Source organism: Schistocerca gregaria, unplaced genomic scaffold (genome assembly GCF_023897955.1).
Source record: "Schistocerca gregaria isolate iqSchGreg1 unplaced genomic scaffold, iqSchGreg1.2 ptg000534l, whole genome shotgun sequence".
NCBI lineage: Eukaryota > Metazoa > Arthropoda > Insecta > Orthoptera > Acrididae > Schistocerca > Schistocerca gregaria.
The window spans coordinates 154141-170424 of NW_026061932.1; positions in this window are offsets into that span (position 1 = coordinate 154141).

Genomic DNA, 16284 nt, shown 5'->3' on the forward strand with positions numbered 1-16284 from the left:
ATTGTTAATAATCGTGCCGCTCGTGACAAGTATGATACAGAGCGTTTAAATCGATTGTATTGATACCGAGAAAATATACTGGAGTTCAAAGGTGAGTTAATATGGAAATGCTCGATAAAGGGAAATAAGTGATTAGATACAGGAAAACACGTCGTGCGTTGTCTGGGAGACAGGGGTGCCTTGTGACGTCACCCCACACTGTGGGCTGCTGCTGCATCTGCAGCCGAGCCTCAGCAGCCGTGGCCACCATTAAGATTTCACGAATGACTCAGCTGCCACTGCAGCTCGCTGCCGGCAGGTGTCTGCAGCCGAGTCTCAGTATTTTGTGCCTGTTGTTCTTGGTTGCAAAATCGCAGCATTCATTCACACTATGCAGTACTTAACTCGGTTCGCCCTTTTACTAAATAGTTTATACAGTAAAGCATCAATTACATGCAAAGGTAATTCTAAGATCATTCCTGTGTCGGAAAGCGAAATGCTCTGGCTGGAGGAATTGTTTCCTGGATGACTGCACGATGGACGCAAGACTGCTTTCTCGTGTCAGCATTTTGCTAATTCCTTACCTAAAAAAAATACGAGTTAGTAGAAGTAATAGTCAACTTGATCATGAATTACACGCTCAGTTGTGTGTAGTTTTTAAGAAATGCAATTCCGTCGTGTTTAAAATGAAAATTGGCGGGGACGATAACTGTAGTGAGTTTGTCTGTGGAGGGCGCAACTTGAAACCTGGGTTTCTGTAATTGCTGGTAACTCAATCGCATCACGAACGTTCTCGTTCAAAATTGTCATCGCATTAAACTACCAGAAACGTACTGTTTTATTCCGAGTTGCCCCATTCGTACCTTCTTTCTCTTTTCATTCCTTTTACAGAATCCCAGTTGCTCGGGAGAAAATCTGAATCTACCTGCCATCAGCCCGTGGCGCCAACAGCGACAATCGACCGCTGATGCAGCGACAGAGCCCTGTGGTCTGCGGGAGACGGAGAATGAACGGAAAGATAAACTCAGCTGCTACGTTACTATGATCTGCAGTTGCGATTTACGTCCGAATGTGCTCACAACCAGTACAGTGTCACTATGCGAATCTGGTGCGGTTTCGTGATTTTGTGGATCGCGTGCTGGCTTTCCAGTGACGTGGCGGAATATAGGCGGGCGACCTGGCTGGTTGTCACTCAGTGACGTATGTGTGACGAACGTGTGGAGCGACTAATGTAAACAGTGCTGTTTGGGCGAGGTTTGCCATGCACCACCGTTATACAGGGCGTGCAGAAACAGTTTGACCGAAAATGCAGGGCGGAAGGACAGCTTGAGACATAGGAATGTGTGTATGGCAACTAAGAGTCGTAATTGCATATTTTCAGCGCTACGGGAACGTAATTGAAATCTGACATACTGAGGCCCTTGTTCAAAATGATAGTTATTTGACAGAAAATCTATACGTAAACAGAATGTTTGGACTAACCAGTCGTCACGATGAGAACAAGGTAAATTTGAAGCGTCACAAACACGTGTATCGCATTCAGCTGACGAACGAGACAGTATTTCTTCAGAAATGAGGACAATCACATGCACATGTTTCTTCTTTGAGTATATTTAAAAAAAGTTAAAATGAGTGAAAAATGAGCGACCACTTAATTAACAGGAGTATGTATAGAAAATGTTTTAACTGACCACCGTTTCCATGCTGCCGTAGCGCCTTAAATATTTAACTGCGACCTGTATTTTCTATACTCAGATTCCTTCGTTTGACGCTCTCTTTGTGCCCTACGCTTTTGGTCAAATAGTTTTTCCGCCCTGTATATGGCAGACGATGCGTTACAGAATGTTGTTCGAATACTCAGGAGTCCAGTACACTTACTCGTTCGTAGGATGTTCTAATAATGGCAAAATGTCAGTATGCGTTCGTAGCGATTTGTAACTTTAAAGTTCAGTAGACAGTAACTATGTTAAAGGAAATGTGACACGTATAACGAGGCACAACGGAATTAGACGTGTAATATGTTTTCTGATTACAAAAAGTTCTCTAGTAGAGTGGTAACTGCATAAATGTCGTGACAAGTGTGTCTGTCACGCTACTATGGAGCAACGTATGAGACCCCACAGAACCGCTATTAGTGAAAGTATGCACAGTTGGTCAGTTGCCTAAGCGTTTAAAATTAAACCAAACATTTAACTGGGTCTATGACATTGAATGAAGACGAAATAAATTTATAGTGCCTATGATGTGGAAGTAATGATTCAGCAACTGATGAATACGATGAAATTAATTCCTCTTCCTTTTTTTTTGTTCGGTAAATATCTACGACGCTATGGAACCAAGTAGACACTATTCCTTCTGCTGACCGGAGGCAAACACTGTTCTACTTATCAACTGTTTTGATTATACTGGAGTGTGGTTAATATTGCTTCTATCCCTGCACCAAGGTGGGCTAACAGAATCGGATGGCTGCCGCGAGTTACCATGTTTGTACTGAGCAGTCAAGACGAAAGGCTCGGCAGAGGCATCGGCTATGCGGCACACAACATTTAGATGACCAAAGTGTCGGAAACCGATTTTCTGTTGTGATGGTTATGTGTGAGACCTTAATCGATTCCACTAGCCGGAACGAACGTCTGCGGTGCGTTCCAAGCTTCATACGTTTCACACCTATGGTCTCCGCTGAACAACTGTCGACGATGAAACAAACTTGGCGGTGTTTCCGTATTGTGAAAGGAAGACGTCAACATGTAATGTAGAGTACGAATTCCTTACGGACGCCAGTGAAAATATAACATGGAGAAGTGTGAGGAGCAGATCAAACGTAATGGGGTGTTCAAAAGTCTTATCCAGGGCCATTAAAGCGTTCGTGGCTGCTTTATTAATAGACCGGAATTACGCTCGTTGTCGACAGAAATACGAGGCGGGCACTGGTGGAAGCGTTTTGCACCTGAAAAGATTAGGCGTTTAGATATGGGCAGAAAACTTGGAGTAAATTCACATTCCCACGGCTGTACGCAGGGTTAGGGGACGTTTTTGTCCCCAGCCACTGCTGTGAGCCGGGGCCTGTGCCACTAAGCGAGAGGCGGCTGTGGTTGTAGGGACGCATCCAGCATCGACATCGCACAGGCAGTCCTACTATTTTACTGTCACAAAACGATTTGAGGGTCGCATACAGCTCCGTAAATGTGTATATAACCGACAAATCGGAGATTCGTATAGTAGATTACCATTGTATCGTAACGAATTTCCCGCAGATGTGCTTGTCCCATAGTGGGCAATCATTTAGGAAGAGTACGTAGACACACAAACCGCACTGGGTCGTGGGACAACTTTGCGATGCCGACTATTGAAACACGAGTGACAGCACGTGTAATAAGACGCAATCAAAATACTGACTTTTGTTTTACGTGATAATCAAAAAAGTTGGCAAGATTGTTTTAATATATGGCAAGAATATGAAGGACACTACGGCAGAGTTTCGAGATTGGCCGAAGGTACGGAACACGGTTTGTGTCCAAAATTTTACACAGGCCGACGTGCAGCGTGTAACGCATTCAGGCACCGTGAACAAAGCTCTCGTGGCGTTTGTTCTCGCGACCGGCTCTGCGCAGTAACAGGACAAAAGTGTATGGATGACACTGGTTTTTTGCTTTAATTTTCTTCCGCCTTGTCAGTGAATTACCGTTTGACTTGAACGTGTTCTTTGTCCTCACAGGTGCAGTGTGTGAAGGTTCTGGATAGACATATTTTAATCTCTTTCCAGTTACGAATGGAATCTGTCGATACACACTGCGTTTAAATTCCGCATCGGCGCAAAGCAGGTGACATTGTCTACAATTTTTTATACATCTTCACAATCGATGTCTGCTGACGAAATAGACGCTGATAATGCGTATATGATTAAGACTTGGCCGTGACTCAAAACGAATCTTTCTACACGTTACAGGTCTTCATAACCTTGAGGCGTAAATACGTAACAACTCTTACCACACAAAGCGTGTGATCCGGGCGAGCATAATAAAACAGAATCTCATGCAACAACTGACCCGGATAAAAATGTTTTGACGGTGATTTTGACGATTTGTGTACGTGTTTTGTGGAACATTCTCTCACACAACCTCCTCCTCCTGCTCAGAAATTTAGGATACCATCAGCTGGAGGCAGCTGTAACAGAAGGCCTCCCGTGAATGTGCGGACTGCGAAACAGCAGTGTCGCGATGCATTGAAACAGTGCAGCTGGCCAGCGGCTAGGCGTGTGATTCACGTGTTGGACCGGACACGCATCTCGCGAATGGCGGGCGACGCGGCGTCCTGCTGTGGGCAGATTTAAAAAAAAAATTCCCGTTTTCACTCACGTCAGAGAAGTGCCATCACTCGCGAGAGAGTCGAACTGCTGTCCTTTCGGAGCGCCATCAGTGGCAGAACTCTGTAGGCCGCAGGGGACGCAGAAGTGACGGAAAGATGTATTCGGCTTAACTATGTAAAATATTTGGCACTTGCGTTTTAAGCAAAAATATTGGCAGCACTGTTATTAACGCAAAACCGAAGTAAACAGACTATTTTATTTCATACAAGGGTTTTACGTCTTCTGTCATCAGAGAGGCCGCACAGATCAGATTTCGCAACTGTAGTTTCAACCTGGATAGCGGCTGCACTCCAGAGTAATTGGTCGAATCATTGACTTCCCGACGTGGGGAAACAGCGTCGCAGACATCGACGTCTTCTCTGACAGCACGATGGCAATGACACGGTCACCAAAAAAAGAGCCATGGAACTTCATAAGACAATCCTGGATCGCTATTCAAGTTTAACTCGGCGGGAACACGGACAGCGTCTGACGCAGAAATGCCGTCGCGACCAACTCCGTTCCCAGTTGTAACCGAATTTCCGGCCCACAGCAGGTTTCGTGGCAATTTATAAACAACGCGTCATCTTAGTCGTCCTTTTATCTCATAGCGAAGAGCTATAGAGCGGTGAGCGAGAAAGAAATTCGATGACGATGATGAAGTGAGGGCTTTTCTTAACTGTAGTTTAATCGGAAGACCGTAATATTTCTTATCGTGTTTTCTATGGGTTAAGGGAGACAACACTATGCTCTTTCAGTGAATTCCCCTACACAATGAAAGTGAAAAACAAAATATTTACCCAGAGTTGGGAAATCGTTTCATCGCCTCGCTAGTAAAGGCGACCTCATTTCATGGCAGCTGTGATTTGGAAACTGAGTTTCAGCTGTGGGCAAAAGTTTGCTACCGAAACTAACTAGAGACGCTCCTTACTTCCCAAATAAAGCATCGCTTACGGCGAGAACTGAATAACAGGCACAGAAATGAATGAGAGAAACTCATATATAATGACTTGATCGTTTTTCCCCTCTCTGGTCTCAATATATACCTGCGGCACAACCTGAGCAAAACGTGTGTGACGTTGTGGTCCACGTGTTGGAACGGCCAAGCATACTCTTCTTAAGACCAGTAGACAACACAGCTTCATTTGTCACCAATGCTGATTAGACTGAAAGCTGCTGCATGCGGCCTCTGGAACCGTACGTGGATAAACTCCAAAGCAGTTTCGATATTTACTTCGAAGCGTCGGTCGGAACGAAAGAAAAGTAGTATGCTTTATTCACAGAAATATTCAGAGTACGTTATAGTGCTACAGCGATGAAAAATAATATTTGGACAATGTCAAACCTTATTTTCATGATATAAAGAAGAACTGACGATATTAAAACCGTAATTACAATTTTATTATTTTAATTTTTGTGCTCAGTGAATCTATTGCACGGAATAAACTAGCATTGTTTGTACTACGAAACTATATATTTATGATTGTTAAGTGAGAAGTAATACTATGTAAGACATTTTGACTGGGCGGATTTTGTTCTCGTACTGGTCGGTAGAGAAAGAAAACTTTCTTAATCGATGTATGTAATGTGAATGTATAAAGGCTACAAAAAGGAGAGAGAGAGAGAGAGATAATCCTTGCGGACAATGAACATATTGTATAAGAAAAGGTAAATAAAAGTTATTCAAAACAAATATCTCTAAAGCGTATCGTACTGTGATTTAAAAAGACTGAAAATTGCGGTGTGTAATCTAAACCTGTCCTGAATAACAGCGAAGAACATTTATGTCATCATATATTTTCTTTGCTTGACCAAGGGATTCGCATGTTACTTTTTGTTACGCGACGTGTTAGGAATATTTTCATCATACGCGCAAAAGTGCACACAGCTTTGATCGAACCTGCATCTTTCGGAAACGATAACTCTTAATCAGTACAATTACGCGAATACCGTCTGAATCGCAACCGTGATCAGAAAAGTGTTTCCTGGACCTGATTTTTATTAACGTGTAGACTAGAAAGCGAACAATATTGCACTATCGCTGGCTCACAACAATTGATAGAAACCAAAACAGGGAGCGTACAACTTTAAATTTTAAGGCCGTCAGCGTTACGAAATCTGAACGACGTAAGTTAGTTAATTAAATATTAACAGGAAGAGAATTATTAAATTTTAAAGATTAAATGATAGCAAGAATTTAAAGCATTCTAGGATCAGTACATTTCTTTGCATTAGTACTTGAGTATCAGATACCATCATATCTATTTAAAAGATAGTGCGTAAATAAAATTGCCACCTTTTATAATTATTGTTCCAGCAATTCAATGTGAGACGCTTTCCTACGTAAAGTCAGTGTATCGAAGACATATTAAACATTTTATTAGTACACACTAGTTTCAGCTTAGCAACTGTGCTTGCCGTAATTGGGACAAGGTTTTTAAAGATTATCAGCATACACAATGCGTGCCATTTTGTAGTGCGGTTTCCTGGTACGGACTTTTCGGACACGTCGGAGAGCGGACACGACACTTCGTACGAGCGCCTAGTAATGTCAAATTTCTTCTCTATTCTCACTAGGGCAACTTTCATGCCTATTTGATACGTGGATGGAATGTGTAAGAAATCACAGCACTACTTCGCAGAGGAGGAAGCAAACCACAACGAAAACTCTTTGGAACAAAGGCTGTGCGATTCGATAGTCGATGCAAAAAATAAAGCGATGGAAATTTGTGCGTTTGGAACATGTAATCACCGTTTTCCTAACGATCGATTAGATGTACGCCATTTATATGTTTTTGAGAGTATATTAGAGCAGTAGTCGAAGGCAAGGATAGATGCATTTGTCGTCTACATGTGTGTGTCTATGGTCTAACGTATGAAACGTGGTGTGTGTCCAAAGTTTAACGTGCGCCAATGAGCGCCGTACAACACAAACAGCCGCCGTAAAGTAATGCTTTCGTGGGGTTCGTTCTCGCGTTCGGCGCTGCCCAGACACGACAGAATAATATCGATGACGCAAGACTTTATTTTTATGTTTATCACCTTTCCAGTAAAGTAGTTGTTATTTTCCATACCGTACTTCTCCTCACATGAGCAGTGTGTTCAGGCCGATGATTGATCTTTTTCCTTATCCGTTACCAGATACGAATGCAGTCTGTAGAAACACAGAAGGACAGCAGCTGGACACACTGCCACGAAGTAAGGCAGGTTCTCACACTGCGATTACATTCCGCCTCGATGCGAAGCAGACGACGCTGTCGACGTGTTTATTAAACCTTCACAATCGATGGGTGGTGACAACATATCTGCTAATCCTGTGTACTTGTTTAAGGTTTCGCCTCGACTCGACAGGAATTTTTCTAGCCATCATACGTCTTCAAAGCCATGGAGTGTAAGATACGAATGCAGTCTGTAGAAACACAGAAGGACAGCAGCTGGACACACTGCCACGAAGTAAGGCAGGTTCTCACACTGCGATTACATTCCGCCTCGATGCGAAGCAGACGACGCATATTCTGCACCACGTGTTTCATTAAAATGAGCATAATATAAGTAGCACAAGCGTAAACTAGCTTGGATAGAAAGGTTCTGGAGGCATTTTTTGGCGATTTCTATACGTGTTTTGCAGAAGATTTTCTCACAGAATCGTCTACTTCTTAGGAGTGTAGGATACCATCAGCTGGAGGCAGCTGAGACACAAGTCCATCCATGTAGGTTTGGTGTGCGAAAGAGCACACTTGGAATGCATTACAATGGTACAACTGCCAGCGATTAGGGGGTGCGATTCACGTGTGGGAATGTACACGCATCTCGCAACTGGACGGCTACGCCAGGCTCTGCTGCTCGTAAATATTAAAAATTAAGTCGCTTTGGCAATTAGCGATCCACTCTCGATCAGATTATGCACATACGTTTTTCTTCCGTTTTGGTTTGCTTTAGAAAACCGCCATTACTCGCGGCAGACTTTAAAATTGACATCGTTCCGCGTGGTAGCGGCAACAATCAGTCGCTGACGGAGCGACAAAGCTCTGTCGGTTGCAGGACGCGGAAGAATAACGGAAAAAGAAATTCATCTTACACATTACTACTATCTACATTTGTGATTATCGTTTAAATATGCACACAATCGGTACAGTGCATCCACGCGGATCTGATACTGGCTGGTTTCGTGATTTTCTGTGTCACGTGCTAGCGCTCCAGTGACGTGGCAGATATGGGTGGCAGTCACCCAGCGTTCGTAAAAAAAAAAAAAAAAAAAAAAAAAAAAAAAAAAAAAAAAAAAATTTAGCTGTTCTGATTCAGTGAAGTTTGCCATCCGGCGTCGTCATACAGGGTGCATAGAAACAGTCTGACCAAAAGTGTATCGTGGAAACGCAGCATCAAACACAAAAATTTGAGTATAGCAACTAGGCTTCGCGAATGAATATTTTCGGCGGCACCGAAACGTAATTACAGTCCCACACACGAGCGTCTTGGCTCTAAATGATTGGTAGTTTACAGAAAGTGTATACGTAAACACAGGCTGTGTGAACTAACCAACCGCCAATATGAGAACAAGATAAATTTAAAGCGCCACTTACACGTGTATCGCACTTAGCTGACTTAGAGATAAAGAGAATCGGATGTCCATGTTTCATGTTACAATACGTCTTAAAAAGGTGAAAATGAGTAAAACCCGATCAGCCACTTGTTGCTACATGTCATAGCAAATGTTCAAAGTGATCACAGTTGCCATGTTGGCATAGCGCCCGAAATATTCAGCTGACACTTGCAGTACCGAAATTCCTTCACTTGATGCTGCTTTCCTGCTCTGCACTTTCGGCCAAATTTTTTTTCCCCACCCTGTTTGTTCTAGACGTGACGCAACAGCAATGGTCGAATTCTCAGCCATACAATACACTTCGTCTATGGTAGAAAGGGCTAAATACGGCAAAATGACGGAATGCGTTACGAGCGACTTATAACTTTGAAGTTCAGTAGACAGTAACTACGTAAAAGCACATGCGATACATTTAACCAAATCGTTCGGAAGCAAGGAAGGTGTAAAATACGTTTCTCGATAGTGGGCAATGATTTCTGAGGAGTATGTAGATGCACAAATCATACCAATCTGTGCTACAACTGTGCTATGTCGGTTATTTAAACGCGACGGATAGCACACTTCAGAAGACGAAATAAAAATGATAATTTAGTTTTTCGTGGTCAACAAAAAAATGCAGTATTTTTTAACGTATAGCAGAAAGGTGAAACAGAATACTGTAGAATTTCGAGGTGGAAGACGTGACGGGAGCAGTGTCAGCATGTTGCCAACAGAGGACGGGGGATCCGTTGGTCGAGGCCAAGACAATGCCTTAAAAAAGTATTTTAGCGCTTATCGACCAGAGAGTAAAACACAGTCCAACAGTTATCCGCCATTTCCACGTTTTCAAACTGTATTACACTTACAGTAGAACAAAAATGAGGCGCTTTGAAATATCGAAGAATTTACCTTTTTCAAAAAATCGTAATGTGTCAGAGCGCTCATTGTATTATTTTATGAGGAGAACGTGAGGCCAGCCCCACTCCATTACAGTGTGTCGCGAGTGTGGAGGTCATGACGTCACCATAGAGTATCAGCAAGAGACGCCTGCCCGATCTGTAGATAATGAAGTACTGTCGCAAAGAAACTGCATAGATACTCACTAAGCTCTTGATAGTACGAGACACAATAATGACAACTTTTTCTTTTTCATCACCATTGTCATCATGACAATCATAACACTCTCTAAATATGTGGCCGGAATATGTAAAGGGCCACAGCCTCACTTCGCAATGGGAAATGTTGTAATAAGGAAAACATGTCACCAGTCAACTAGTAGAAACACGGGTAAGGCGAGATAAATAATATGTAAGGTGCAGAGTTGCAAACGGTTACATATACGCGACTAAATGTTTTTATGGCGTTTTAAAGCTAGAGCGAAACAAAAAGTGCGCCCTTGACATTCCCTGACTTCCTAAACAGACGGAATTTTCCGGGTGCTAATTTTATTTTCTTAGTGTGGCCAATAACAGAGTAAGCTGTGTAGGTTCCAGATTACGTGCAAACTCTCGCAAGTAGCTTCCTTCCTATGTAAGCAAATTCGTCTCCGATACTGGTTTGACGACGATGAGTTTTCTGCGCTTGTAATGATGCATCTGCTTGCCGACGGCCACAAGCACATACGAAAACAGTTAAGGTATTACGAAACCTGAATACATTTAAGATGAGTAATGCGAAAAAGCAGTTACTAGTAACTGTAAATATTGGCTGTGGTGTTGTACGCAAAAATAGCAACGTTACTTATATTCACGTAAAACCAAGCCGCATCACTTGTGTGAAAAGACAGGCCGCAGAGAGGAGAATGTAGAGCAGTAACTTGTTGCCGTAGCATCGGCAGATGACAGAGGAGTGTCAAGACTCGTTTACGTTTTAAGCATGGGGGAAGCAGCGTCGCAGACGTCGACACCTTGTTTGGCAGCACGGCTGGTGTCAGCTGGTCCAGGAAGAAGCGGGGGAGACATTCACCCGAACTTCGGTTTGTTGCTCACGTCTCAGCAGGCCAAGAACGCCGGCAGTGCGAGCCACAAGAATGTCGCTGCGACACACTCCGTTTCCAGTCGTAACGGAATTTTCGGCACAGTGCTGTTTTAGCGGCATTTTATAAATATGTCGTCTTTGAAACTGTAGCTTTATGTATTGCTGAAGAACTGAAAACACTTGACTAAGAAGAATGCAATTAACCGTTGACGAAACATTTAGCTATGGAAAGAGAACGGTTATGTAAATTACTGTCGCTTTTATCAATAAGTACAGTTTTCTAGAGACGAATGCGATAGTTAACTCATGTACCGATGAATGATGAGTTTCGTGATTCGGTTTCCACATGTGCTGTTTGATGACAATAAATCATTATCTCTCCGTGTGAACAAACCGGTGGTCGACGCTCACATAACATACGTGAATACTGACGTGATATTTAAGAAGACCAAAGGTGACAGCTTTGAGTATCTCCTAAATTACTATTGCGGAAATATTGAAGTGCTTCTACATCGGACAGAATGTGTAATAGAGCTGACAACCGTTTACTGTAGTGAGGTGGAAGTGTTATGAAAACATTACGCCACAAGTGATCAGTGGAAGTCAGTGGCATTTTTCATCGAAGAATACGATGCGTAATTTCGTTTGGATATAACGGTAAGTTTTGCGACATTGTGCGTGGAAGCCCCAACTCTGAATGTGGTTTCATGCAATAACGGTTATGCGTGCCCCATTGTCGTAATTTATGGCTTAAGGCTTTGCTCGCCTGTAACATCGCTAAACGTTATGTTTGACTGGTGGTTGTGCAATTATTATCATTTTCCTCCGTTTTCATTTCCTTAGTAATATAGACATTACTAGCTAGAAAGTTTCACTGCCGACGTTGCGGAAGGCTACCAGCAACAATCAATCGCTGTGGCACTGACAAAGCTCTGTGGGCTGCAGAAGAAGGAGAATCAACAGAAAAATACATTCGGCTTCTACGCTACTAAGATCTGTAAGCGTAATTAAATGCGTTCAAAGTCAATACAATGTCATTATTTGGCGATTTCGTGTAGCCAGTGCTGGTATTCGAGTGACGTGGCGGAACATGGGGGGACGACCCGATTGGAAGTCATCCAGAGACTGTGTGCGACGTGTGTGAAGAGAGGCGTAACTTAAGCAGTGCTGTTCAAGCGAGATTTTGTCGTCGTGCACTGTCGTTCTTGCCAGAGAAGAACCCACTAGAGCGCTGACCGCATCCCCAGGAATTCCATACTTAGTCTCTGATGAAACGATTGTGCTTCAAACGGTAAAATGATGGAATGTTGTGGTAGCGTGTTTTACCTTTAAAATATAGTAAACAATCCGGAACCAGTAACCGCATTTCGAAAACCGATTTGACAGTGTTTACATGACGAACCACAAGCGGTAGTGGAAGATCCGTTTGTGAAAAACACATTTATCAGCCATATGTAGAACTGCTAAGGAATGTTTTCACGCAATGAAAGTAAATATTAACATAGTATTCCTGTTACAAAACGGAAACACAGGGAAGCAAAGATTTTATTTTTACGCTTAACCTTTCTCCCGCTTTCGATATTTACAATTGTCAACAAAAGGCTATCAGAATTTTCGTGTGCACTATTTTGATCGCCGCGTGTCACAAGACGCCCAGTAGACATGTTACTCTTTTCCGCGCTGTTTATTTCTTTTTAGCGTCTTATTGTTTATATCACTGCCGAACACGGCAAGTCGCCTGCTGCCATCTGTCGGCCAACGGCTGCACTGCGTCCTCCGAAACTCCTTTCGCAGTCAACGGTATATCTCTGGTTCGGAGCGAATCACGCATTTTCGTGAAATGAAAAAAAAAAAATTTTAATCTGTTTTCGTGTGCGTGCAGAGAAGGCTGCGGTCTTTTAGCATGAAAGGAGTTAACACGAAATATGAAATAACTGTGACCGAACAAGACTGCCACGTCACAGAGACAGGCGGCTGCGATTTCAAATCCGTCAGCACACAGCGCCAGAGAGTATCGCATAACGCAGTCAGGCGGTGTGGAACAAACTTTGGATTGCCTTCGTTCCCTACCGCAGCGTTGGCCAGCCATTTCAAATTAGTGTGAATTACAAATCTGGGATTAGTGGATTTTTTGTACTGCTTTTCTAGAGAATGGAAATAAATAGATTCCTTTTTTCGTCACAGCTTGCAACACTACAGGGAACATGTTATTTCGTTGAAGGAAAGCTCTGATTTGAATATCGGGTTCGAGGTTACTCGCTAAGAACTGTTACTTCCATCAGTTTAAAATAAGAGTCTACGTTGCCTTTTCATTCAGCTCTTCGTAATGCAGATCACCATTCATGGCATAGAGTAACAAGGGGCATCAGTCTTTAGATTCAGCGCTGGAACAAACGTTATGTGACTGGAGAAGGAGCTAAGCTCACAATCGGCGGCAGACTGCAAAGAAAGCGGTCGTGAAACACGGGCTGGGAGCGACTGTCATTTGGCAAAGCTTGAAACGGAAAATGTAAAATGCTTAAACTGGAGATAGAGGCCGCGCACGTTGTGTTACGGAGGAGTGGTAGCCAATAATCTGTGGACGGCGAAACGGCTCTCTCTGGACAGGTTACAATGGCGTAACTAATCAGCGACTACACGTTGAAGGCGGCAGTATATGCGAGAATGAGCTACGGGCGGAGTTTCGGACATTAGTTCGCCACTTCAGGTAGGGAGAGACTCCAACGTGTATCTTTAACTGAGATAAGGATTGACGTCTGTCTTTTTCGTAGAAGATTCAGTTCTGCGTGTAAGTTATAAAGACATGTTATGTACCTAATATTTATAGAGATGTACCTCGTAAAAAGGTCCAAGTTTCGGAGATACATGTGGTTTGCTTGACGCTGAGTGTAGAAAGAGGAAATAGGGTAACTAGCAAATAAGCTATTGAAGAAAATTGAATGTAAAATTGTTAATAATAATGCCCCTCGTAAGGAAGTATTATACAACAGGTTTCATTTATTTATACTGATACAAAAAAAACTGACGTTTTAGGTATGAGCAAATAGTGAATTGATCAAATGCAGCGAAACACGTTGTGGGTGGTGAACCGGGACAAGGGTGCCTTCTGACGTCACACCTCAGTGTGGGCTGCTGTGCGGTTGCCACGCGCCTCAGCCGCTGTGGTCACGGCCAAGGTTTCATGAACCACTCGGCTGTAACGGTGGCTCTGTGTTGCCACTCATCTACAGCCAAATCTCGGCATTCACTGATTGTTTATTGTTGTTGCCACCAAAATTGCAGCAATTATTCCCACTATGCAGTATGTAATCCGGTTGGACCTTTTACTAAATATTGACTTTATAAAGTTACAAATGATTTCCATGAATTCCATGTAGATGTAATCACGAGATCATTCCTATGCTGCAACAGAAAATGCTCTGTCCTGCGTCACTGCATATTAAACGCGAAATTGCTATTTCGCTCGTTCCTTACCTAAGAAGGATACGATAGTAGTAACGGACAACTTCGACATGAGTTATGGCCTGCGTTAGGTGCAGTTCATAAGTAGTAGTCAGAGTCAGTTGTTTGTAAAATGAGATGTGGCAAGGAAGAAATCTTTAATGAATCTGTACATCGAGGGTATAATGTAGCTTACTGTAATTGCTCTTAGTTCCACTGCGTAGTTTATTGTTTAAAATTGTCATAGCATTAAACCACCAAGAACGTTGAGTTTGACTGCTAGTTGCCGCTTTCGTTACTTCTTTCTATTTTCGTTTATTTCGTAGAATCCTTTATACTTTGGAGAAAATTTGAATTTAACTGCCATCATTCCGTGGTGGCAACAGCAACAATCGACCGCTGATACAGCGATACAGCTCTGTGGGTCGCACAGTACGGGAAACGGCCGGAGAAACGAGACGAGACATATTCATTGCTGCTTTCTGCAATTGCGATTAATATCGAAAGTAGCACACGATTAATACAATAGCTTTACAAGAAAGTGATGCATGTATCGTAATCAAAGTCTTAACTCTATTGTTCGCCGAAACTTTCATCAATGACCATTATACGTGAATCTATTTTGAAACGATTCAAAATTATGTACATCTCTTAACAGAGCCAGTTAATTTACTTCCTCGCATAGTCAGTCAGGACGACCGTGTGTTAATAATGTTTTTGCATTAAGCGTTTAGAAGATGTTCACTACAACAACAACTTGCAATGTCATTTTACTTACGAAATTAATATTATCTTAGCAAACAAGAAGTGAGTTATGTCGATGTGTGTAGGTTACCTAGCCCCATAAACTAATTAGCTGTGACGTGAAGTCTTTCTGTTATCTCGTTATATGCATACGACAGAGTAACGAATCTGCCCCTTGGATGGGACAGTGTACTGATACGAAGTGTTAAGCTCTGTCTGTGGAAACAAATAATCGCTTTTACTTTCTCCTGGCCAGAGATTACTTTTATTCTACTTACTAACAATTTCAACAATATCGGAAGGTGGTAAATGTTTCCCATATTCCTTAATGTAATACTTGTTGTAAGTTACACGATGGCGATATCGAGACATCAGTATGAACCATGCAACAGAATTGTTTCCGGAGGTTTCAAACACATGGTGGCATTACACTAGGACCTGAATCACAGCTGTCGAACTGATTCGGTCAAGTTCAAAGTTTCACATGTGTGTCTGTGCACGATTTTCGCTGGATGCTTACTAAGATTGCATGAGGGGAGGGGAATGGTTACCTCATCCAAACCAAGCGAAAGAGGTGGATATGTATGTGACACTTATCCACAGCTTTCATACTGATTGCATGGGATGAAAGAGTTGGATTTATGAAATGTGATATATTATGAACCCATCTCAAGCTTAGAGGATTGCTGCTTTAATCACAAACAGCGTAGGGAGCTCCCTAAAAGCAAGTAGCTCGAAAGACTTTATGTATGAGGCAAACATTGGTATTATTCTAGTTAGAGAAGTAAAGGGTACTGCACTACACGATGTGTTGGGATATAGTGCTGTAATTAATGCTGGAACTGGAGATGAAATGGAGATGGTGATACTGGCGAAAGAGCGTACAATAGTCGATCACATTGAAAATTGACATGTCATACAGTTGTAGCTTCTACTGAGTGTTACACCTGGATATTTAATATATATCTTCCAGCAGTATACGACGTAATCGAGAAGAGTTTCTTTAAATACGAAATTGTCCCTCTCTTCAGATTTCATTAAGGTAATATTATTTTAGCAGAAAATATCAAAGGAGCTCTACGTCCAAGAGGTCAATCTCCTAATCAGAACTCTTCTATTGAATTATAAAACATTAGGAAAGAGTACCACTAAATTGACACGTGAGAGCACAAAACAGCGACATGGCTGGGTATACATTAATTATTAACTGCTTGGAAGA